Source organism: Mastomys coucha, unplaced genomic scaffold (assembly GCF_008632895.1).
Source record: "Mastomys coucha isolate ucsf_1 unplaced genomic scaffold, UCSF_Mcou_1 pScaffold23, whole genome shotgun sequence".
Classification (NCBI taxonomy): Eukaryota; Metazoa; Chordata; class Mammalia; order Rodentia; family Muridae; genus Mastomys; species Mastomys coucha.
The window spans coordinates 91,856,101-91,878,913 of record NW_022196906.1 but is presented as its reverse complement, the minus strand read 5'-3'; the positions used below and the strand labels follow the sequence as shown (position 1 = coordinate 91,878,913).

The window sequence follows — 22,813 nt, the reverse complement described above, 5'->3', positions numbered from 1 at the left end:
TTTGGCTTGAAGACTGAACAGGCAGGCATACCTCATGATCCATCTCTTGCCCAACTCAAAGGGGAAGAGGGACACAGAGGCTCTGCGCTGCTCAACTGGCTATGGAAGGTATTGTGGGACTTATCACTAAGTCCTATTAGCTCATTCTCAAAGAAGGACTTAAATTTCAAAGTCCTTAGCTGCTATTAATTAGCTTTCCTATCACAAACTTCACAGGGCGCCTACCATATGCCAGGAGACAGAGAGTAAGGTGCATCTCTGCCCAGCGGCTTGTCTATGTTTGTAATAGGTAGAAAGGCCGACTGCTAGAAGATCACACACAACACAGGCTGGCAAGAGCTGGCAGAAGGAGAACAGAGGGAGTCTGGATTCGTGGAAGAGGGCCATGGCCCTGCCGGTTTAGGATTTGAGGTCTGGTGTTGGTAAAATCTGGGAGAGTAAGAGGCTCTAGGGCATGCTGGGATGGTAAGAGGGCAGGCCTAGTAGTGATGGTGGAGAAAGATCTAGCTTGCCAGGGTTAAAGTTGATCCTGGGGGTGGGGGGGTGGGGCTGGTTTCCTAAGGGTGTGGTCAATCCTTGGGTTACTGCCTCAGGCTCCCTGGAACAGCTGAGTCTCTCCTGGGAGCCTTCTTTATTCACTGCTCCTGAGGCAAAGGCAGCTAAAAGCCTCATTAGCAGGCAGGTCTCCAGCTAACAACTACACCTGCCTTCCCTCATAATGCCCTCTCTCAGAGGCCACAGCTCTGTTCAATTGCATTCTAATCTCAAGAAGTGATAAACATATGCTCATGTTTCCATTTACAAGTTTTTGATTATCAGCCTGGCATCACAGCTGCAAATTACCCGTTTTCTATTATAATTATTTTTACTTCTTTAGATGGAGAAGGAGGAAAGCATTTTTAAATTACTAAAGTGCTCGAGCCACAGAGGGAGGGAAGATGTAAGCACAGCCGCATCCTTTGGCCCAGGGCAATAAAAATAGTAAGAGTTCAAAAAATGCCAGGCAAGCTGTGGGCTGCGCTGAAGCAGCCTTCTGGAGGACCCCATCTGCTTGCAGTGATCTCTACCTTAAACCTGGTCGAGACTGCAGTGAGCCAAGGGCTTGGCTGGTGGCAGGAACTGCGACTCTAAGAACAGCTCCTAAGAAGCTGGGCTGCCCTAGGTGACAAGCAAGCCCTCCTCCTGACTGCTGGGCACTCTAGCTTACGCCCCTTGGCATGATGACATGACAATGTCTATAATTCGGATACACACTCGCAGCTCCATTGCTTGGTCATACTGTGATCAGAACCACCCTGTTAACTAGTACTGGGGCCTCTTCCCAGCAGCTCTGGGGCAGGGCCATGTGTGAAGGGGGGTGGCTGGGGATGGGGTTGAGGACAAGCCTTGGCAATGGGTAGGAAGCAATGAGTTCAGGTCACTGGCTGAAAGTGAAAAGGTCATACCACAGGTCGTTGCAGACCTATTGGCATCTTAATGTCCTATTTAATTAGCATGTGACATTAAACTGGAGAGTAGATGGGAGTGAGAATGTGCTCTGAAGGTGGCTGGTTTTGAAACTGCAGCTCTGAGAAGCTAAGTGAGGCTGTTCCTGGGATGGCTGGCTCACGAGGAAGCTGCCACTGCACACAGCATCCCGGTCCCTAAGGTCTGTGTGAACCTACTTGGTCCTGAAAGATGGTGATGAGTAGAGTTCATATAGTTCTGGGTCTCGAGGTATGTTTTTTTATTAGGGATGCAGGTAAAGGCAGTTACTCCTATGTGAACAGAGACAAATCACTGCCATAGAAACAACGATAGGAACAACAGTTAAGCAGAATGTTATCTAAGAGGTACCTCTTATGGTTTTGAACTCATATATTCTGTGCCTGGACCTACACTGCCCTGCATACTATTTTCACTCTGTGCTAACGTTACATAGAGAAGAACTGTCAGGTCCTCTTGTTTCTGATAGGAACTCAGAGGCTGAGGCCTGGTTCAAAGATTCCTTCCTACCGAGCATGTGCAGCTCCTGTGGACCTGAGGGACCACTTACTCATCTCTGGAGGTGACAGGAGCCCTGCAGAGCCCAGACTGCCCACCCCAGCCCCCACCACTTCACCTATTCATGATAGGCACATTCATTTTTGTCAGAAATAATAGATGTAATCAGCACATTAACAGTCCTTTAGACATCAATCATAAAATCTTCCCCAGGAGAACCTCATGCTTCTCAAAAGGAAGGATGGTAAACGCAGGCAGGCGCTTACTGAAGTTGGATACTAGGATGAGCCTCCCCCCAGGGCACAGAAAGGGCCTCTGAGGCCTCCCTCAGGGATGCGTCAAGGGAAGGGAACTGTGGCCTGTCGGAAGCATGATTTGAGAGGTATCACAAAGGAGTCTGCAGCGTAGAAGGCTGTTGTGGGAGTCCAACATGGAGGGCTGTGACAAAGGATGGGCCCTTAGAGTGTCCTGTGGGAGTGTTGTGAAGATGGTACGGAGTGAGGGCAGGTGATAGAGATACACACTTTTGTGGACATGATGTTGTGCACAGTAAATGGGATACGTTATGAGAGAGCTGTAGGGATGTAGGAAAGTCTAACACAAGCGAGTTTGGCTATGTATGGCAGACCTGTGGTAGGTGTACTGGGGGAATGTTATAAGTATGCTATGGTACACTGTGCGGTTGCACTGTGGTGTGCCGTGGAGATGTGCTGTGGATGTGTTGTGATTTGCTGAAGGTGAAGTAGCTGCTAGGGTTCATGGAAGTGCCATGGTATCAACTGTGCCTGGGTCATTCTTTCCCAGCCTTCCTAATCTCCAGGCGAGTATACACATGCCCTGATATTGCTAGCTGTGACATATCCTGGGTCTAAGGGAGGCAGGGGGCGGTCTCACTGGTGACAAGGGCTTGTGTGGCTCATAGATAGCATGGCTTCTTCTCTGCTCCTTCTCCAGTGTTGGCTCTCCAGGGGACCCTCCCCGGGAACCCTCAAGGACTCAGCAGAGGTGACAGAAGGAAATACCTTGGTATTTTCCTCCAAGAGAGACCCAGCAGTAGGATGCTCAGACTCGGGGTTGCCCTGCCCCCACCATACGGCAGCTCTTCATGAATGACCCCGCCCTATATTCCAGGCTCAGCCTAGCTCTCTGGCCTACCTAATACCTCCACAGCCATTAGCATGGCTTATTGGGAGGGATGTGAGTGAAGGACTTGTTTTGAGTATATGTGTCAATTTCCACCAAACCGATGACAAAAGATTTTCAAACACACAGCCAAGTTCAAAGACTCATCAAGGGAACACCTGCCTGCCCAATGTCCCAGAGTGCACAATTCTTAGTTTATTACAAATTTGCCTCCTGCCCAACCTTTGATGCAGCTCACTTCTCTGACACCTAACATCATTAGATGCTGACAACGGTGCTCCCAGCCCTCCAACCTGCATACTCTCACCAGCTACACTCCCTCTCCTGCCTTTCTCACATGCTGGGGAATGCGGGAATCTGGGGGGCACCATTCTATGAATGTGTACAGATACAGCCATGCCAGCCCAGTCCTTCCCACTAACATACAAAGCATCCCTTTACCCCAGAGACCTCATATCTGTCCCATTCAATCTCCCTGTCCCCACCCAGAAGCCCTTGCTCCTGCTTTCCCATCATAGAGTTGTCCTTTAGAACCTTAAGCAGAATTGCACACCCTGTCCCATTTGTCTGATTTCACTTGGCATGATCCGTATGATGGTTCGAATCCCTAGTTTGCTTTTTTATTGCTGAGTGGTATCCCATTATTTGGCTATACAATATTATGCTCTTACTGGGCAGTTCCCTTTTTAAATAAACAGCGGGAGTTTTGACCCATCGGAGGGCATTCTGAACCAGTCATTCTTACTTGTCTGGTCTGAGGCAGACCAGGTGTCTGTCAGCACAGCCCTTCCAGGACGAAGAACACAAATGGTATTTGTCACACCTCTGTGAGAGAAAAGGGACTGAAAAGCACAGCTCTAGAGTAGAGACTCCCAGGAATGATGACATGACCTTACATGCCAACAGACAGTTTATTTGTACTGACAGTTATCTTCCATGTATGACCCGTGACAAGGAAAAAAAAAATCATAAGGAGTGGTGTGTGCAGATCTGTGAACCTGAGGTGTGGATGTTTGAAGTATAGGCAGCACCCTGTAAGGCAATGGCTGTCAAGGTCTACTGTACAACAGAAACCCAGGGGAGTCCTAGCACTGGCCCTGCCTGGGTCCTGCATCAGGAGCCTTTCATATCTCTGACCAGGTGCATTCAGCCAACAATAGCTATCAAAAGCTCCCGAGGGATGCTAATGTACACCTTAGGAAGCAACAGCTTCCGAAGTCCAGCAGCATCAGCATCTGCTGGGCACTTGTTCGGAATGTGAATACAAGGTCCCGTTCCAAGTCCACTCAGTCAGGAATAAGGGCTGGGGTCCAGCAGTCTGGAGCTCCACGAAGCCCTCTAGTAATTCAATGGTTGGCTGCAAGTCACTGCTCAAGTGTTTGGTGGGACAAGCTCTAATGGCCATCTCTTTCTCACACCCCAAACCATTATCTCCACCACCGTAGTAGCAGTCCAGTCAAGATGTGCTGGCTCCACTTAACCCTACCCCAAGAAAAACCTTCTTCTCCCTGGGAAGATGGGCAGGTGGCAGCTGAGCAGCTGCTGGCCAATTACCACGAGATGGCATCCCAAGGCCCACTGTATCCTAACCACAGTTAACCTGCCAACCAGTTAATCAGCCCTCCGGAAATCGAGTGCTGACCATAATCTTATATTCACGATGATTTTTGATTAGCAGTGACCTCCTTCCACCCCATTACCCTTGTTAATTGAGAATTGACTATGCAGTTAAAATGAATGTCTCTTCCACTAACAGAGCTGTACCAGGTTCATTTTACAGTCTCTTACCAGCTCAAAAAGTGTGATGCATCTGTGGATGTATGTGTCTGAACGATTCATCTCCCCAAGAACTTAGGGAGTCAACACATTGGTTGCAGGTGTGTGTTCCTATGCCAACAACTTAGAAGTAGAGAAAGGAACTCCATTGAAGGCTAGTGGGGAATTCAGAGAGCTAATCCAATGCTTGGGAGCCTGGCCTTTTGGTTAGCAAAGGTCTCTTTATTCAAAGATGCCAACACAGGTCTTTGATTTATTTGGTAGAGACTTTGGCAGTGTTGTTAGCTTACAGTTAGAGAAGATAACAAAAGTGGAACACTTGCAGGGCTGTGTTGCTTCCCACTGGCTATTTTGATAAGGGAAAACACAAATAAGAAGAAGCTGCTAGGAGATAGGAGAATCTGATTATCAGTTCCAGGGCTATGTCTGAAAAATGAACTTTGGTGTAAAACGGATGAGATCACAGGATCTCTCCTCTTCCAAAAGAGAAAGTACAAGGGAATCGGAGATGACAAACACAATGCCTCGTTAAAAACAGTGCACACCCTGAGAAGATGTCTGACAATCTATGATAATAATTCTTTTCTAACGTCACAAAGCAGCACAGGAATAAATGTTGCTGTAGAGGGGTAAGGAGCCGCCCCTCCTGGAAGGACAATGATCTGCCATCCAAGCACCAACTGCCTTTTCTTTATAAGATTCAGCACTGACTAGAAACTGCTCACCACTCACCTGGGCACATGGGAGACCTGGAACTAAGTCCCTCTGGTGTCCCACCTCCCTCTAACCTCCTCTCTCAGGCCAAGCCCTACCTCTGCTCCCAGCCACCATCCGACCACAGTCCCTCAAGGGTACATCTTCTTCCACTATGGAAAAGTGATGTATTTGTGTGTTTCCCCTAGATTTGGGGGCTGTGTTTACTTCAGACTGGGTACATAGGAAGGGACAGAGAATGGGCCTTACAACATTTTATTATGAAAAATTACAAACATATAGAAAGTAAACATACAGGTAACCATGGGGATACTTCATGTTAAATTCACTGTTTGCTCCTGAAGTATACTAAAGCCATTAAAAAAATATTGGGATATTTTTTGTTTAAATACTTCAAAACCATAGATACTTCCTAAAATAAGGAAGTTTTCTTTTATCTTTATATCGTACATACACCTAACAAAACAAGTAATTCATAAGTAATTCACAAAATTTTTCAGTATTATCTAACACGATTTAAATATTACTACATGCTTTATATAAAATAAAATATACTATAGTTGTCTTGATTGCCAGTGAACATTGGATAGGACTTATCTCCATAAAGTCCCTAAAAAGAAAGTATGCCACATCCTGTCTTATCTAGACTCCAGCATTCCCAGATCCGGAAAACGGGAGGAGCCTCTACTGAGGGGAAGCGGACAGGCACTAGCACAGGCTACATGCAAACACACGCTCACAGGTCCTGCAGCTGGCAGTGGACAGGACGCTTGTCTACCCCCACTAACATATACCAGTGACCAGTTTTATCTAAAAGCGGATTCTCAAACTAGGTATATGTAGCTGGTGACCCCAGCGTGACCTTGAGCATGTTGTCTGAACTCTTGGGAGTCTCCAGTCAGGCCTTTCAATGTGAAGAAAAAAAAAAGGGACCTGCTTCAGAACACTGCCATGATGATTAAGTGAGACAGCAAGCATCACTGGCATTAGCAGATATCATAGAGCACTGAGTATCTGAGCCTCGCTCCCAGTCACATCTGCATCAAAGTCCAGGGCACACCACATACCCACCTGGTGTGCCTTCCATCTGACCTGGCTCAGAATGGGGCATCATTCTACACACACACACACACACCCCATCCCCCCAGGCTCACCCTCCTCTCTTCAGTTAGAACTTTCAAGGCAGAAACTGGGAGAGTCAAGTGCCCTTCTCTGTCTCCTCCACCCCTCCGTGCATGCCGAGTGCACACAGACACAGTGGGGGAGTAAAGCAGTCTGTGTTTCTCCCACCTTCAGCTTAGAGGGAAGGAAGGAATAAGGTTTCTTTGCACAATCAAAAGGAAAACAGAAAATCAAGATACTGAGCAATTGGTCTCAGAAGGTCTGCTTGCCAAAAGCTCTCAGACCAAGGTAGATAAGACTCCTTTCCTTGGGAGGGACTTTAAGAAAGACCTTCCAATTACACACATTTTCTAACAGACACAAGCTGAAAAATTAACACAAAAATCCTTTGCTGGCCCGAATTTCCCCACTCGGGTCTACAATTCAGGTACTTTCTAGCCTGCACTCAATTTTGAAACACCACAGGGCATGTGCCTCCCTGTGTATGGAGTGCCACCCACTTCTGTTCCAAACTGCGGTGCCACCAGCCCTTTTTATCATTCTGGAATTTGCAACAATCAAAATGGCTGAAGGCGTCCACACTTAAAACAAACAAAAACAAAAACAAAACAAAGCAAAAGAAAAACCAAAACAACCCAATCCCTTGGTCCAGGTCTAGATGCGTGAGCCGGGCAGGACAAATCAAGAGTTCCTCTTTGATCTGGACACTGGACAAAAGCTTATTAAGAAGCTGGGAGCTGCTGCATTCCGAACCGTAGAGAATGAAGCTTCAGGAGGAACTGAAAGGCAGGGAGGGCAAGAGTCCTGTGTCCTCTGAGCACCTCCAGCCAGCCTTGCCTGAGGTTCAGGGAGGAGTAATTGTCATGTCCCCGCTTCCGCTTCATCTAGCTTGAGTGAAGGTTTTACTGCTGACAACAGACTCCTGCCCATCCATTGCTTTCCCAGTGAGCTTTAGAAGGCAATGAGCACAGCTGTCAATCTTCCCCGTGGTTATTAGAGTCTGCCCCCCTCGCTTAACAAAAACAATGCATGGTTCTTTATGAATACGTTTCCTAACAGAAACAACACAAGCATATGATATAAAAGTGCTCCCTCACAAAGCAGAAAACCTCCATTTTGCTGAGTTTTTAGAGGCTAGCAATGCATCAATATTTCAGGTCTTCCGTTTCCACTGTCAGCTACCACAAAGACCAGTGTGGTGCTATTCTGAACTAGACAAGCTGCTAGGGAGGGCCGACAAAGGCGGTTGTCTGCATCAACACTAGATCTTAGTTAGGACTTGAGCTTCTTCTACCCTGTGCGCGGGAACCAACCAGTTTCAGGAACAAATGGGGGAAGGCGCCCCCCAGGCCCAAAGTGTTACCTGTTACTGAGACACTGTGAAAAACACTACTAGAGGACAGGCTGGAGTCACTGTCTTTGTTAGGCTTTCTGTTGCTGGGACAGACCGCTATAACCAAAGGCAACTTGGTGATGCAGGGTCTACTTCCATTACACGTCTACAGCACAGTCCATCCTAGAAGACAGCACGGCAGGAATCTGGAGGGAGGAGCGCCACCTACTGGCTTGCTCAACATAGCTTGCTCAGTCTGCTTTTTATAGCACTCAGGACCACCAGACCAGGAGTGACACCACCCACAGTGAGCTGGGCCCTCCCACATCGATCAATCATCAGTTAAGAAAATGTAGCCCAGGCTTACCCACAGGCTGACTTGTTGGTGTTCAATTGAGGTTCCCTCTTCTACAACAACTCTAGCTCAAGTTGACATAAAACCAGGCAGCACAGTCAACTAGTCACCCGTATCCAGTTACCCAACACTCCTCCTTGCCCAGGCCTCCTCTGTTCAGGCTAACACCCAAGCCCTGTGGGCAGCATGGACAGGGATAAGGTAAACGTACTCTATGACCTGTGGGAGCCCAATGGCCAGTGAGTGGAGGCATCGTCTAATGGCTAGCTTTCACTGTCAACCTGAGTGGATTCAGAGTCATTACAGAAGCATACCTCTGGGTATGTTAGTGACAGGGTTTCCAGAGAGCTTAACTGAGGAGGGAGGATCTACTGGTGGGCGGGAGTCCACATGAATGAAAAGGACAACGTGAACTGGTCACAGCAATCATCTCTGCTTCCGTCCTAGTCCTAAGGATACACAGAGACTGGCCACTTCTCGCTCCTGCCTCTACCCCTCTCTGCCACCATGGACTCTACACTCTTTCAGACTGTGGGCCGAAGAAAACCGTCTCTCCTGTACCTGATGACAGCATAGTAGGAAACGTCACTAATAATCACAAGATGCAACACGGAAACTCAATGGGCGCAGATGTAAAGTGAGGTGTGAAGATGATGCCCAGGTCTAAGACGCTTCCTGGGGGAAGCTTCCTGCCTCGTGTCCCGCTCTGGAAAGAGGGCAGATGTGTTATTCACTGCAGTGTTGTCTGCAGTGATAAAGGACTGGAAGCAGCACAGAATCCACCCACAGGAAACTGATTAAATAAGCTAAGGTAGAATGCTATTCATTATAGAATAGAGCGCATCTGTAATTGAAAGGGGGAGATGGGGAGAGAGATCCTCAGCATACTGATAAGATAATCCATCTCAGATATACTGTTAGATTAGAGGAAAAAAGCAAAGCGCTTAGTTACAAAGTGATATATGAGAACACAGACTCCAAAAGAATTTAGAGATAACATGATCGTCTGTGGGGAGGTAAGGTACAACATTTTTATTGTAGTCGTTTGTATGTTTCTCTTTTTCTGAAGATATGTTTTTATTTTTAAGTCTGTGTGTGTGTGTGTGTGTGTGTGTGTTTGCACACACACATGTGTGAGTGCACGTGCATGTGCACACACAGGTGCCTGCACATGCCAGAAGAGGGCATCAGATACCCTGGATCTGGAACTACAGTGTAGTTACAGGCTGCTCAACATCAGTGCATGGCTTAAGGGATCAACTGTTGCTGGGAGACTCAGGGAAGAAGGTGTGTAAGACCTGCAATGTGAAGGTCACCAGTGACCTCCGGCAGATCTGTCGCTGTGAACCTGGACATTCAGTGTCTCCGTGACCTCTCATCAATGCTAACCTGTACAAGACAAGGGCACAAAATATTGGGGATGCCTGCTTAATCTTTTGGACAACAAAAAAAGAAGCAAAGGAAGAAAATAAGAATGTTCATGAGAGAAGAAATGAAGGGATGGGAGTAATGGCAAATTAAATAATTATCTGAGACACAAAGGAAAATGTGGAAACAAACTGATCAAACCAGCTACCTCTTGAATTCACTACATTTACACACACACACACAGACCCACATACAAACACACAGACCCACATACACACACACACAGACCCCCCCCCACACACACACATAGACTCACATACACACACACACACACATAGACCCACATACAAACACACACGCAGATACACACCACAGCTCTCACAGCCAAACCTGTTTTTATATAGATAAATACACAATTACATACACATTACACATGTGTGCAGTAACTATTTTTAAAATCATTTTATTTTCTGAAATTATATTTATATCATTTTCCCTTCCCCTTCCTCCTCCAAGCCCTCCCATAAACCCTCTTGTCCTTTTTGAAATTCATAGCCTCTTTTTTCATTAATTGTTGACACACATACATATTCCTATACACATAAATACCAGTTGCTCAGTCTGTATAATGTTAATTGTATATTTGTTTTCAGGTCAATCTTGTAGTAACTATCTTAACCAGTAGTCAGTATGGGGTCAGAGTAGAGCAGAGAACGTCCACGGGCTGGAGCCTGGGAGCCAGTTATGATTTACTAAGTGGCTGCTGGAGGCCCCTGCAGAGCAGGGTTTGAGCCCTAGCATCAGTCAGTGCTGTCTGTGTGTGCACAGGGCATAGCAACAGGGCATGAAATAGAGTATTTGTCATCTTGGTCTCTGCAGAATGCACCCCAGAACACGATTTAAAGGGAAATGGCTTCATTTTTTCTAAAACAGTGGAATCTTGAAATTTTACTATATAAATGCTAACGTATCCATAACCCAGAACATGTGAACTTCGGCCTCTAGCCTCAGTAAGGCTCTTGTTGTGGTCATAAATATTCCAGTAGACTCAATGACGATAAGCATATGTAGCGTTCCTAGAATCTTTATTATGCCCCAAATTGCCACTGGTATTCCTCCTCTGTTTAGGAAAATAAAACAGATGGGATAGTTAGGGACACACAACCACCTGGTGTATTAAGTCAAAATGTCAGGCCAACCATAGCCCATACCTCAATTGCACACAGCCGTTTGGCGATTAAGAGCTGACTAACTCGTTAATTGGAGATGGAGTGTTTCAGTAGGAAGGCAATGACTACAAATCATTTATCAGGGCACCAGAAGCCGTAACTACAGACATTCCCTGACACTCTGGCATCAGCACCAGTGTAGTAAATCCAGTAAGTAGTAAAACACGGCATGGGAGATTTAACTGTGAGTTGATACAAATGAGGTTAAATGTTTTCTCCCAGTGAATTTTTCTTTCCAATGCATCTGAATGTACTAGAGAAATAGCGGGAGTGATCAACAGACGGGGGAACCTCGGCCACGAACCAGATAAATCTGATTACACCATCAGGCCTTCTTTGGAAGTGGTAGGTCTCAAACTATACAGTGGTATAACACTGGCATCCTGCCTCTTAAATCAATACTGGGACTCCAACCCCATCCACTGGGAAAAGGCCATATTAGGGTTGTCTTCTCACACATCTTGTGTTGGCTACTGCTCAGTGCAGTCTTCAGTCTGGTGTGACTGGCTGTGACTTAGTGTGGAATGATGAGCTGGATCATCTTCAGCCTCGTACATGAGTGATGCTTGTGGTTAAGCATTACAGCAGACACGGCCTGTGACATCTCCTTGGCTTCAGGCTTTGCCATCTTGGGGCAAGCCAGCTTGACTTCCAACTGCCAGGATCTGCAGCTCCTTGTACAGGTGCTTTGCCTGGTGCCTAGAATCTAACCACTAACTCGCCCCTAAGAAATGACGCTTAACCCGTGACTGACAGGACTGGTGTGTATGCTTAGTCACCAACCCTCTGGGACAGACGGTTGGACAGATAATCTGTAGTCTCTGGTTAAATTCTACTTGCCCAGCTTGAGCTCCTGTTTGACAGAGTACACCTTTGACTCACTCCCCTACCTCCTGTTAGTACATTCTGGACCTCTCTCCCCCCCCAAAAAAAAACCACTCGGACAGAAATCCATATCTCAAATAAAGATATGTGGTGACTCCCTAATGTCTGGCTGACTGAATACACTTCACTCAGGGCACACGGTTGGCTGTGCACTGGACTTTGGATGGCAAAAGTAAGTGGATACATGGAAGACTGCAGAACATGGTATTCAGTTCCTGAGGCATCAAAATCTGCACAATAGGGCAGAATTGTACAGGGGTGGCCCAGTGCTGCTGAATGCTTGTGCGTGTGCATGTGCGTGTGCGTGTATGTGTGTGTGTGTAGGTGTGTCAGTGTCTGTATACACTTCCACACATCTTGGGGAAAGAGGGTACTGAAACATTACCAATGATGTTCTCAAAAGTTACAAATCTAAATCAGCACAACCCTAATCAAGCCCTCCCCAGCCACTGGATACCAGGGTAGGCATTAGCCTTTTTTCTTCCCCCAAACCCCAAAACTCTAAGCCTACAGTGTTGGGGAAAGCATATCCATAGGCCGTTCATTCAAGGGGCCCAGAATATGACCTTGAACTACAGACACTGAGGTGGAAAGCCAAGCCTGCTTCAGAAGTAGTTGACTGAGCTGGATGTGGTGGCACGCACTTCTAATTCCAGAATTCAAGTGCCTGAGGCAGGAGGATCATCACAAGTTCAAGACTAGCCTATTACACATAGTAAGTTACAGGGCAGCTATGGCTACAGAGTGAGACCTTAGCTCAGACAAATGATCATAGCTGGCTGGAAGATTTGATTCAGGATAAAGCCACAACTGAGTGCAAACAGAAGGAAAGAATATCATTTATCTTGGCAGAGGAAATTTCAAGGTAGGATAGCATTTCGGCTTTGTCACGACTATGGCTGAAGATTGGGATCAATTTGAAAGCCCTGCAGTTTGGCCAGGAAGGGTGTGTTTATAGTTATGGGCAATGAAGCTCTAGATATTTAAAAGACTGGCACCCTTAAAGAGAGGCCACACACTTTGTCCCCTGTCCTGGGACCACAGGAAATGTGCCTTGAGAACATCTTGGAAATAGATGGCATCTCCCTCACCTACCATAAACTCCAGCAATTTCAAAGACGTTTCTTTGGTCAGAGGCACTCTCCACAGTACCCTCCTCATTCAGAGGTGCCTCTGGAAGTGATCTTCCTGAGTCTATAGTTGAAGGACAGAGACCACTGCATGGCTTAGGGGGACCAGCTGATGTCAGAATCTGGCATTATCCACTTGGATTCTCAAGGAAAGCCTAGTGGGCTAGGTTATATACAGAAGCTTCAATTCTTTATGGGGAGCTCATGATAATGGGATGCATAACTCTAAAGACAAAGCCCAAGCTTCTGTGAAAACCCAAGCGATCTTAGAGATGCAAGGGATATAGGACTCCTGTTGAAGAAAGTTGCAGGCACCAAGTGGAGTCAGGGCAAGAGAGAGGACATGTGGGCTTCAAACAGCAAGGCCACCCAGGTGGGGTTGTGTAAACCTGCTGGAGCTCAGAGGATGCCACCACACGCCCGGGATGCTGGATGTGGATACACAATATTTCAAGAATGCCCAGTTGCATTTCAGTCTTGCCCGGGGTCAGCCACTCCTGTCTATGTCACCGTTGCTCATTTTCAGCCAGCAGCAGTACTTTAGGAGGCTGTGGAACCCTGAAAATGTAGGAACCAATTGGCAAAGGTAGGTTATAAGGGGCCAGCTTTGAAGGTTAGACAGACTCTGGTTTCTTCCCCTTTCTCTCACCTTATTGGGGCCTACCATGAAAGAACTCTGGTTGTCTCTTTCCCAACTGGTTGTCACTCAAATGGCTTTCTCTGCTGTGAGCTGTTTGGCTCTGCCTTTCCCACAATGATGGTCTGAGACCCACTAAACAGCGAGCCACAGTGAGCCACAGTGAGCCACAGTGAGCCACAATGAGCCACAGCGAGCCACAGTGAGCCACAGTCAAACCTTCCCTCCCTTGAGTTGTTCTTGTCAGATCCCGTGGTCACAGAGGGGCAAAAGTAACTAAAAAGTAGCGAAATGATGCACCAATAAGGAAATGTGACGTCATGAAAATGAAGCATCCATTGTCCCTCTGCTCACATGCTACCCTAAGATGTCCTCGCAGACTGTCTTTCTGGACAGTCTAATGGGTTTCTGCTCTCTCTGCGGTGGGGGCTGGGCCTCATGCTTCAGTACTTCATACAGCTCCACCAATGTAATTTCACCAGCAGGCTGTACAGTTCACTCAGGTCACACCCACGTTTTCACCATCACACGTGAGGAGGGGCCGAGTGTCATGCTGCAGCTCTTTCCACTTTCAGAGCGTTGTCTTAAGGCAGAATCCCAGAAGCTGGGAAGTAGTCACATGTCAGTGACGGCTGAAAGGGGCAGCAGCCCCTCTCCTTCTATCATCTACAGCTCTTCCAATTCTTAACAAAGCATGTACATAGTAGGGAGCAGACAGTAGCATCCTTTTTCTCCCACACACAAAAAAGCAGTAAGACGACAACAGAAAAAAAAAAAGGCCAATAATAGCTTCTTAAAAGAGGCCAGATGGGGAATTAGAAGCTAAGCAGGCTTGGCTACTAAGTTTAGGCTTCTTGTGACAAACACCTACCTCTAGTCTTTAAAATCAACACTGAGAAGTCAATATAATTTCGATCTAGACTCCTTCCTAGTTCATGTGCCAGGCACTTGATCCTAATGGTCACCTGCTCATCAAACTTGCAGCCTTCTCTCAGTCAGTGGCCTGCTTCTTACCACAGTGAAACAGACTCTCTCCCATCTGCCCTTCACTTAGCTCGGATGAAAGCTGTTTGCATAGCTTGTTCTCACCATCTCCTCTTACATCATCAGAAGCAAACTCCCTGGCCAATGGCGGAGTGCGGACAGCTTCGGCACAACACAATTAGGCTGAACTCTGTTTGCCAGCCTTGTCCCAATCCTGCCTTCTCCAGGGCCCTGAGAAGGTCAGGAAGAATCGCCACAAGCACATTCTCTCTCTACTGCAAGAAGGCCCACCCTCCTCGCACTTGGCCCTGTGTTGGCACTTTGCTTTTACAAGAACAGGGTGTGGGGTGTGAGTGTGTGTGTGTGTGTGTGTGTGTGTGTGTGTGTTGGGGTGAGGAGCTGATGGAGGTGGAAGGCAGGGGGAAGATTGGCTCTAATTTAAAAGCATCTTAGTAGCTCTAAAGAGTCCCAGGTTGACTGATGGACACATTTACTCCTTGGCACCCCTTTCATAAATATCTACCACTTAACATGCGGTTTCAGGAGGCATAAATATCTCCTGTGTGCCAGCCTTTATGGACGAGAGATTGCCAGAACTCATTCTTTGCTCCACGGCCATGAGCCACACGATTACAATCCTCTTAAAGCTGTGCCCTGGGACTCGAGCCTTTCCTCACTGCCCTGCATGGCAGTTAAGGAGCCTCCTGCGCCTCTTTGCTCTGGCTAAATGGGCAGCTCAGCTCTCTAAATAAGGTTTCCACTTGTCAACATCCCTGGCCAAGCAAATCAGGTTATTCTAATAGCATTCAGGCACAGAAGGTACTGTTTTCCATAGGTATTCTGGTCATGCCTTACCAGCTGAAGGCAGACATGGTATCTCTCACAAGGGACTATTCTGGGAAAGCCAGGCTTACCCTGACACTACCAGCTTAGCCAGCTGACACTGGTACAGACTAGGCCCACCCTGGAGGTCACCGGCAAGTCCTGTTGCCCTTCCTTTCTCTGAAATGATAGGCCACTGGCTACCATATAGTAACAACTATGTGGCCCTTTAGCCTGGTGGGCCTACGCACAGGAGAAAACAAGCCCTCTGGGCATTCTGTCCCTCAGAAGGAAGAGGGCCCATCCACCTCATCAGACTCAGCCTTAGAGGAGTTAGTGCCCACTTGCTGCTTTGACTCAGCTTGAGCTGGGCAGTAATGACACCTGGGGCTCATGAGGAGACACCAGGCAAGCAGGAACTACATAAACACTAGCAGCGAACACGGGGCCTACTGTTCTCCTGGAGGCCCACCCTTTTACAAGTGCACATTCTTGGTAAGTTCACAAACCACCGCTCACCAGAATTTATACAAAAACACCCTTCCGTAGTCTTCAAAGACGTGACTATATGAGTCTAAGCCTCTAGTCAACCGTGTTTGCAGGCCCACTTTCACATGCCGTCTGGGACCACTGGCCTCTCCTGCCCAGCAGAAAACCACCGTGGTGATTCACTGCTGTTGTGTCTGCTCATGAGCTCACACACATCTGTCTTTACTAACCCTGCCTCCAGTGTATGGGCTTCATGAGAGTCGAAGCTGCCATTTCTGAGTCCCTAGTCAAATCCCTAGGACACTAACTGAGGTATCTGTGTAAGGAAAGGATGGGGGTGCAGGACAATGGGCCAGGCGCAGGGCTGGGACCCACAAATATTTGGCTCCACAGCTGTGGAAGGTACCCAGCCAGCAGAGGCAGCATTGGGGCCTACAGGCAGGTGTCCTACCACTATGAAGAAGGGCTCACTGCCACAGCTGTGCCTCTATAGCTACCCATGAATCAAGATTTCAGGGGTAGCTGCGGCCAGAGGTAGGGAGCCAGGAAGAGTGGGTTTCTCTTGACAAGAGCCCAGGCACAGAGATGGTACCCCTGGATGGCAAGACCAGACAACAATGACTTCCAGAAGATGTGGGTATGTCCAAGCCAGACACATTTCCCCTCAAAGCTGTCACCTCAGGTTTCCTCACAGTGTGTCCCCACATCCACACTGGCCATGGAATGCCTGGCTATTCTGAGGCTGGGGGTGCAGCTCAGCGGAAGAGCCCATGAGATCATGGATTTATCCCCCAGCACCAAAGATAAAACAGAAAGGCACCGTGTGTATGAGGGAAGGTGCAGTCATGGTAGCTAGTTAACACCATCCCGCAAAGGGTTTGCATGGCTGACACATGGGGTGGGAGCTGCTGGCCTGAGGCCTACCCTGGGCTGACACATGGGGTGGGAGCTGCCGGCCTGAGGCCTGCCCTGTGAAATGGGATCTGCCCATCTTTACTAGGGAGCGATGACAAACGAGCACAGATAGACACTGGTCAGGACAAGACACTTTATTTAAGAGCTCTGACAGCCTGAAGTGGTTTAACATAGATGCATGGAAGATTTATCTAGATGATAAAACACCTGCACTCAAAAGGCACATAAATTATGATTTTTCAGGTTTTATTTTTCCTTTACGAGGAACATTATACAGACTGGGCAGGTTATATTTAGGAATATATATGCATATACATATATGCATGTAACAGCAATTATTGAAAAAAAAAGAGGCCATGAATTTGAAAAAGAGCAAGGAAGGGTGTACGGGAGGGCTTAGAGGAGAAACAGGAAGGGAGAGATGATATAATTATAACCTCAAAAATAAAAGATAATCTATCCCATAGTCAGGTGTTTTAAGTAGTAAGAGGAATACACATGAGGTTGACAGCCCTTCACACACGTGGCCTTGATGTCTGAAGTGCAAGAAAGGGCTGATTTGGAACTGAGGCCACACATCTGTGACCTTCTTTTTCCTTGTGGTGGTGGTGACCTGTGGGAGGATTCATAAACATAATACAGGTCCAATAGTGACTACTGACTGAGGGCTTCCCACACCCCAGCTGTGTACTTATCTTGCTTACCATGAGCTGGGTATGATTCCCATTTTGCAGATGCTAAGACTTCGGTCATAGGCTGTGTTATATGACTGGAAAGCCATAGGGTTATCTATCCATCAGACTGCCTTCTGTAGGAAAGGGTTTAGTCCTCTGCCAATGCTTAAGCATGTTAGCTATTTTGCCCTGCTTTCTTACTTAAAACACACACACACAAACACACACACACACACACACTTCACAATGTTTTGGGGTTTATTTTCACTTGTTCATGCATTCATCAGTTTATCTATTTTGAGCATGGCTGCCCAGTGCAGGGGTTACAATGCCCCACAGCTCCCAGGCTACTTGGTGAATGAGCCCAGTCTCAGGCAATCATCGTAAATGCACTACTGTATTCATAAAGATGACAGAGTAGCCCCTGCTGGGGACTCATCCAGTCATGAATTAAAGACAAGCCCGGAAGGCAATTTTAGACCTTTTGACTAGTTTCTCCACTTTTTTTCTTCTTCTTCGTGTTTTTTCCTGGCCCCCGTCTTCTCAGACTCTTGGGCCTTTTGACGGTGCGGCTGTGCAGCGATCCACTATCATGCAGAACATGCCTCTCATTTGGAGGCTGCTGCTTTCGGGAGGAAACCCTTGCCACTGATAACTCACCCCCCACTAATCACCCTGTCCAGCTCCTCACCACCCCCATCCGCCCTCTCCACTCCATCAGTGTCCGCTGAGATAGGGAATGGGCAACACCAACAGCATAGTAACTCCCTACATAGTGGATATGTCTCCAAGGGTTCCGGGTCCTGAGCACCCAATGGCCTCTAGAGCAGCCACTATTATCCTCGTTTTAGTTTATTTGGCAAAGGAGAGGGTAGGAATTAGTACTCTTCTGGAGCAGAACTATATGCCAAGAAGGTACTAAGCTCACACAATGCTCGGGACTCTGAGGGTAAGTGACCTCTTCCGAGCAGTTACAAAGCTGAGAAGTCACAGGTCCACGGCCATTACATTGAAGAGTCTCTTCCTGTCTTGGCCAGCATACTGCCATGGCCAGTGAGGGGCTGCACTATGGCTGCTCTTTCTCCTTTCCTTCCAACATCCTATTAGCCATCCTCCTTTGACCACCATCCAGCAATGTGGGTTCTTCTCCTAAGTGTATTTCCCCATCTCTAGCTCCCCATCCTGTTCTTTTAGAGCAAATCCCAAATCAACATCAGTAGCGTGGACAAGACCACAGAAGACCTCAGGATCATCCAAGGTGTAAAATACACCGAGTATCTTTCATTAATTGTTATTAACATAGGTATCATATATCTAATGTATATGTATATGTGTATGTATGATACATACATACCATACAATATATGTATACAATATATACATATATAATACACATATGTATTAATAATTAATAAAGAAAGGGGCATGAATTAGAGAGAGCAAGGAGGGATATAGAGGAAGGTTTGGAGGGAGGAAAGGGGGAGATGATGTAATTATACTATAACCTTAAAAATATAAAAGAAATATTATAAATACACACATATGTAAATACCAAGCAGCTGACAGGTGTTTCCTGAGGCACTCTCTCAAATCTGTGCTGGTCTCAAGTTCTGAGGGGTCCTCAGCAGGGGGCCATCAGAAATGCTACCTCTGGGGGAATCTCCTGGCCGATTTTATTGAGCAATACCAGGGGGCTGAGAGCCAGCCCCCTGTGAAGGAGTAGAAGCTCTCGGGGCTGGCAGGATCAGGTGGAGCTTGCTGGGAAATGTGTACCTAGACCAGCAGTTCTCAACCTGTGGGTCACAGCCCCTTTGGGGGGGATCACATAGATATCCTGCATATCAAATATTTAAACTATAATTCGTAACAGTAGCAAAATTACAGTTCCGAAGTAGCAATGAAATAATCTTATGACTGGAGGTCACAACGTGAGGAACTGTTATTAAAAGGGTGGCAGCATTAGGAAGGCTGAGAACCTCTGACCTAAATGGAAGCAAGGCAGCTTTCCTCACCAGGCTCAGGGTCAGCATGGCAAGTGGCCAACTCCACACAGGCTCCAGGAGAGCAGGTCTGTATCTGGCTTTTCCTAACCCTTGGTGTCAAGGCAAAGGCATGAGCCAAGTGTTTCCCCCCCCCAAAAAAAATGGTTGAACCAGTCCTCCACTTAGAGAACAGGCCGTACTGTGAGTCTACTCATACGTCAGAGGGGAATGCATTAAGGAAGGGGGCGCAAGCTTACTCTGAGACAGACACCTCAAGTTCAGTCTTGAGGAGCCTAGACTCCCCGTGAGATACCTTCAACCCTGCTGCACCTACTGCTGTCCGAAACAGCTATGGCAGCTGCTTCCACAAACCCATTTCCTAGTAGTACAAGCAATCCCATCTTAGAACAATAGCTTAAGAAACTGCAGAGGCGGGAGCGGGGGATAAGAAAGGCACCACCTGGCCAGACGGCGGTGGCGCACGCCTTTAATCCCAGCACTTGGGAAGCAGAGGCAGGTAGATTTCTGAATTCGAGACCAGCCTGGTCTACAGAGCGAGTTCCAGGACAGCCAGGGCTACACAGAGATACCCTGTCTCGAAAAACCAAACAACAACAACAACAAAAGAAACTGCTGAGGCAAATGCCCTGACCAAAAGCAACTCTGAGGGAAGCCTTTATTTGCCTTGCGCTTCCAATGTCACAGTCCACTAATGATAGAAATCCAGGTTTGTTCTCCAAGGCTTGCTCAGCCTATTACAACTAAGGACCACCATTATGGTGTGTGTGTGTGGGGGGGGAGGTGTGGTGGGACCGCCCACTGTGGGCTGAATCCTTCTACAGACATCCATCAATAATCAAGGAAACGCCCTCACACCTTCTTGGCCAGGTTAGTCTAATGGGAGCGACAGTCTCATAAGGGCATTTAAAAACTCCAAGTTCTCCCTTTCTAGATGACTCACTTGTTGACGGAAACTAACCAGGACAGGAACTCTGCACAGGACGATCCTAACTGAACCTCCTCCCCAAGCCTTATTTTTCATCTGGAATTCGGTCATTTCTCAGGGTAGCTTTAGCTCCAGCAGGTTTTGCTGACAGGAAACTTGATAAAACTTCCCCAGCACCCTGCGCTTTTATTTACTTATTTTAAAAATTATCTCCACAGCTCCTATTAACTTGAACTGTCATACTTTAACGTGTGGTTTATCTTCGCTGGAGGTCTCCTCACTAGTCTGTGCTTCGCGGGGTGGCACGCGCCACATTACAACAATCGCTGGAACCCCAGTTAGGCCAATGGAAAGAGAATACTGTAATTGTTACACACTTACTTTTAACTGAGTATATACGTGCTGCAGGAGGGATCCGAACCCGTGACAGCCCGATCCTATCCGTCAGAAACCTGACCGTGGGGCTAGCGCGGTTCTGCGCTCCGCAGCCATCTGACGCCCGCGAGCGCGCGCGCGCCCGCCCAGGAGTCGCCGCCGCCGAGTCACGTGGGCCTGGCAGGTTCGCGGGGACTCAAGGCTTCCTGGGCACCCACGCGGGCAGAAGCAGGCAGCCAAGGCCGCTGGCTGTGCTTACCTGCGCGTCGCGGGGCTCCGCTCGGGGTCAACGGGGACCGCGGATCTGCTGCTCGACCAGGGTGGGGACCAGGTCACCCGGCAGATCTCCCCAAGACTAACTAGCCTTGACCCAGGCTGGGGGCGGAGCCCAGAGCGAACTTGACCTTGAGCGCCTAGCCTCCCGCTGTGGGCGGAGCCCCAGGGAGTCGGAGCGGAGCTTTGCCCCGCCCCTCTCAGCGACCTAAGACCACGCCTAGTGCCCCGCCCCTCTCAGCGACCTAAACTGACGCCTAGTGCCCCGCCCCCGCTCTTCAGGTCCCAAGAAGGTTGTAATCTGTGGCTTTCTGCTCTGTCCTTATTTATTTATTTATTTATTTATTTATTTATTTATTTATTTATTTTAGTTTTGTATTCTGTATGTTTCCTTTATCTCATTACACTCTTTTTTTTTAAAGCCTGAATTAAAAATATACCAAGCAGTGTATGAACAGTTCTTAAAGTATAAAATAGCTACTTACAATGAAAGCAGGCCCCTCCTGCTTTGCTCCACCTACAGGCCTTTTTCATCCGTCCCTTCCTTGGATGGTCACTTTTTGTCGCAAAAAAAAAAAAAGAAAAAAGAAAGAAAGAAAAAGAGCTTACATAGCGATTTCTTGATTTATCTATTGACTTTCTGCCGAGTTAGATGAGGATTTACTCTCTTCCTGGGCCCCTGCTTCCCTCTTCTGACACATTTACACTTCTCTTCTCCAGCTCTGCCTTGGTTGAGGATAAAGGTTGTGGGGGGGATGGGAATCTGAAGCTGACACAGTTTGGGAGGAGGGGAAAATGAGGGCTATTTTAGAAAGAAAATACAGTTAGGGCTTCTGGTGAGTATATTCATTCAAAGTAAGAAATTGCAGCCAAATCCTTGGAGATTTAAGCCGTACTCCCAAAGGCCTTTGTGTAATTTAGAACCTTAATTTGGTTCGCTAATACAGAGTAGTTTCTCAGCCTCCCATAACCCTCTATAACTGCCCAGCACTCACGAGGAGTTTGCAGGGAGGAGCCTCGAAGATCAAGTTCACCATGGGCCTGTCAATCCTAATGGAGTGAGTTGGAGTGTGGGGAAAAAAAAATCAAGGGTGATGTCCAGGTTTGTGAATGTTAAACATTTAAACTCCCCCTCCTCCTAGCCACAGTGATAAATCAACTCCTGGGCCAGGAGTGTTTTGTAAAGCTAGCTCTGAATCCTTCTTCTATCCCCAACCCCCTATGATGATCCCAGGCTCTTAGGAAAGGCCACACCTTTGCCATTCATCAGTATGTGGGCACACAGGTAGCCCCACTAAGTACTCATGGAAAAGACACCTCCCCACTCAGGTAGTAGACCCTGGAGCTCTTTGGGTTTCTTCTGGGGGACTTAGAGTACAATGCGCCTCCATATAGTGACCCTGAGCAAGTGGCTTTACCTAATCAGGTTTCAGTTTCCTTCCCTATAATCAGCAGGGACAACCTCCTACCTCACTGGCTTTGGAGAAGGTTCCCCTACCTCACTGGCTTTGGAGAAGGTTTCAGTTTCCTTCCTTGTAATCAGCAGGAACAACGCTCTACCAGGATGGCTTTGGAAGAGGTTCCAGTGGCACAATAGTAGCTAAGTGTACAGTGTCCTTTGGATAGTTTCTCACTGGGGCCAGCAGCGTAGGTGGTGTGTAACAAAGTTTGGAGACTT

General features: G+C 47.5%; 1 protein-coding gene across 6 annotated transcripts in view; it reads right to left on the bottom strand.

Moving 5' to 3' along the window:
* Nmnat3 (nicotinamide nucleotide adenylyltransferase 3) overlaps window positions 1-21,298 on the bottom strand; it is a 120,826-nt gene extending 99,528 nt beyond the window's left edge. For 4 of the 6 annotated variants that reach the window (XM_031346372.1, XM_031346373.1, XM_031346369.1 and 1 more), the window contains exon 1: window positions 21,122-21,298. The gene's annotated coding sequence lies outside the window, so the exon portion shown is untranslated. Of the gene's footprint in view, window positions 1-20,868 lie in introns of all 6 variants that reach the window. The other 2 variants (XM_031346367.1, XM_031346368.1) reach the window with 1 other exon arrangement.
* Window positions 21,299-22,813: the final 1,515 nt, after the last annotated feature.